Source organism: Callospermophilus lateralis, chromosome 8, assembly GCF_048772815.1.
Source record: "Callospermophilus lateralis isolate mCalLat2 chromosome 8, mCalLat2.hap1, whole genome shotgun sequence".
In the NCBI taxonomy this organism is placed as follows: Eukaryota; Metazoa; Chordata; class Mammalia; order Rodentia; family Sciuridae; genus Callospermophilus; species Callospermophilus lateralis.
Genome location: NC_135312.1, coordinates 120,943,724 through 120,946,921, shown reverse-complemented (window position 1 = coordinate 120,946,921; position 3,198 = coordinate 120,943,724). Strand labels below are relative to the sequence as shown.

At 35.4% G+C, this 3,198-nt stretch overlaps 1 pseudogene; it reads right to left on the bottom strand.

The window, feature by feature from the left end:
- Nucleotides 1-2,546: 2,546 nt before the first annotated feature.
- Nucleotides 2,547-2,866, bottom strand: LOC143406468 (transcription initiation factor IIA subunit 2 pseudogene; annotated as a pseudogene).
- Nucleotides 2,867-3,198: the final 332 nt, after the last annotated feature.

The following is a 3,198-nucleotide window of genomic DNA, read 5'->3' as shown; positions in this document are numbered from 1 at the left end:
TTCAAAACACTAGGAAAACTAGGGATAATAGGAACATATCTCAACATTGTAAAAGCTATCTATGCTAAGCCCCAGGCTAACATCATTCCAAATGGAGAAAAATTGAAAGCATTACCTCTAAAAATTGGAATAAAACAGGAATGCTCTCTTTCACCACTTCTATTTAACATAGTTCTTGAAACACTGGCCAGAGCAATTAGACAGATGAAAAAAATTAAAAGGATATGGAAGGTAAAAAAAGAACACAAATTAACACTATTTGCTGACGATATGATTCTATATCTAGAAGATCCAAAAAATTCCACCAGAAAACTTCTAGAAATAGTAAATGAATTCAGTAAAATAGTGGGTAAAATACAAATTCAGTAAAATACAAATTCAACACCCATAAAACAAAGGCACTTCTGTATATCAGTGACAAATCCTCTGAAAGAGAAATGAGAAAAACTACCCCATTTATAATAGCCTCAAAAAAATAAAATAAAATACTTGGGAATCAACCTAACAAAAGAAGTGAAAGACCTCTACAATGAAAACTACAGAACACTAAATAAAGAAATTAAAGAAGATCTTAGAAAATGGAAAGATCTCACTTGTTCCTGGATAGGCAGAATTAATATTGTCAAAATGACCATTCTACCAAAAGCATTATACAGATTTAATGCAATTCCAATCAAAATCCCAGTGACATTCCTCATAGAAACAGAAAAAGCAGTCATGAAGTTCATCTGGAAAAATAAGAGCCCCAGAATAGCCAAAGCAATCCTTACAAGAAGAGTGAAGCAGGTGACATCTATACCAGACCTTAAACTATCCAAATTAGACTGAATAGAGGACCAATGGTACAGAATAGAGGACACAGAGACTAACCCACATAATTACAGTTATCTTATATTAGACAAAAAAAGGTGCCAAAAACATACATTGGAGAAAAGATAGCCTCTTCAACAAATGGTGCTGAGAAAACTGGAAATCCATTATGCAACAAAATAAAATTAAACCCCTATCTCTCGCCATGCACAAAACTCAACTCAAAGTGGACTTAGGAATTAAACGAGAGACTCTTCGTCCAATAGAAGACAAAGTAGGACCAAATCTCCATCATATCAGATTAGGCCGCTACTTCCTTAACACCACTCCTTTAGCATAAGAATTAATATCAAGAATTAATAAATGGGATGGATTCAAACTACAAAGCTTTTTCTCAGCAAAAGAAACAATCTGTGAGGTGAACAGAGAGCCTACAGCTTGGAAGCAAATTTTTACTACTTGCACATCAGACACAGCACTAATCTCTAGGGTATATAAAGAACTCAAAAAGCTAAACTCCAAAATAACAAATAACCTAATCAATAAATGTGCCAAGGAACTGAACAGATACTTTTCAGAAGGTGATATACAATCTATCAACAAATATATGAAAAATGTTCAACATTTCTAGCAATTAGAGAAATGCACATCAAAACTACTATAAGATTTCATCTCACTCCAGTCAGAATGGCAGCTATTAAGAAAGCAAAAAACAATAAGTGTTGTTGATAATGTGGGGGAAAAGGCACACTCATACTTTGCTGGTGGGACTGCAAATTGGTACAGCCAATATGAAAAGCAATTTGGAGATTCCCTGGAAAACTGGGAATGGAACCACATTTTGACCCAGCTATTTCATTCCTTGGTCTATACCCAAAGGATTTAAAAACAGCATACTACAGGAACACAGCCACATCAGTGTTTATTGCAGCACAATTCACAATAGCTATACTGTGGAACCAACCTAGATGCCCTTCAGTAGATGAAGGGATAAAGAAAATGTGGTATATATATATATATATATACAATGGAATATTACTCAGCAACGAAAGAGAATAAAATCATGGCATTTGTAGGTAAATGGATGAAGTTGGAGAATATAATGCTAAGTGAAGTTAGCCAATTCCAAAAAAACAAATGCCAAATATTTTCTCTGATATAAGGAGGCTGATTCATAGTGGGGTTGGGAGGGGGAGTATGGGAAGATTAGACGAATTGTAGATAGGGCAAGGAGAAGGAGGGAGGGTGCAAGAGGGTAAAAAAAATACATGGTGAAATGAGATGGACATTACTACCCTCAGTACATTATGGAAAAGACACAAATGGTGTGAATATACTTTGTCTAGGAGCAGAGAGATGAAAAATTGTGCTCTACTTGTGTAATATGAATTGTAATGCATTCTGCTGTCATATATAACAAATTAGAATAAATTTTTTTAAAAAAAACCCAGCCATTATTTATTTAGTTTTAAAATGAGTATGTTAAAGAATGTTCTTAAGAAGGCAGCAACTTTTGATTAGTCATTTAAAAAAATTACATTTCTTCATGCTGTATAATAAAGGTAATATAAGAGAATGTAGTTATAAGCTTCTTTTTGCTGGAATTCTGATAGTACAGTACAGTTTAGTCATTTATGTAATGCTAGAATAAAATTTAAAAAGTCTCTTCTTTGCTTCTCTTCAAAAAGTGATGAATAATAACAGAAGATGGCCTGAAAAGGTCAATTTTTCCCCATTCATTCTGTAGTTTTGGAGCCAGTATTTTTAGCATCACAGGCTACAATTTTTACTTTATCCACTTTAATAAGTTCTCTCACCTCTCTGAATTCAATACTGTTCAATACAAAAGTCCACACATTATCTGTATATATTTAGAGATCCCTGAAATTGACTGTATTCCTGACCTTCTGAGCCAATGTTGAATTTATAGCCTTATCAAACTGAAGTAGAACTTGAAGGGCAAGTTGGGAGAGATCTGTTGAGACGCTATGAGCTCATTCAGGCTCTCCTGAAGACTGGTTCCCAAAGTGGTATTTCTGTATAACTGGTATGCCATGGCTTAGGAGGAAGAAACCGGTTTTGCTTCAGGTTTGCATTGATGTCCTGAGGGCAAGGCTCTGGGGAACTCACAGAAGAGGAACCGCCAGGAGCCTGGCTGGAGGTGCCCACCTCGCCAACCACCTCTTCAGATGCCACAGGAAAACCCTCATTTTTTCTCTTGAGACAAGATAAGTTGCTGAGGCTGGCCTCAAACTTGTGATCCTCTTGCCTCAACCTCCAGAGTCACTATGATTACAGGCACATGCCAATGCACCTGACTTCTTATAATAATTCATAGGACTCATACTAGACTTTAGAAAATAAGTCAAGGTTTTATATAATGACACA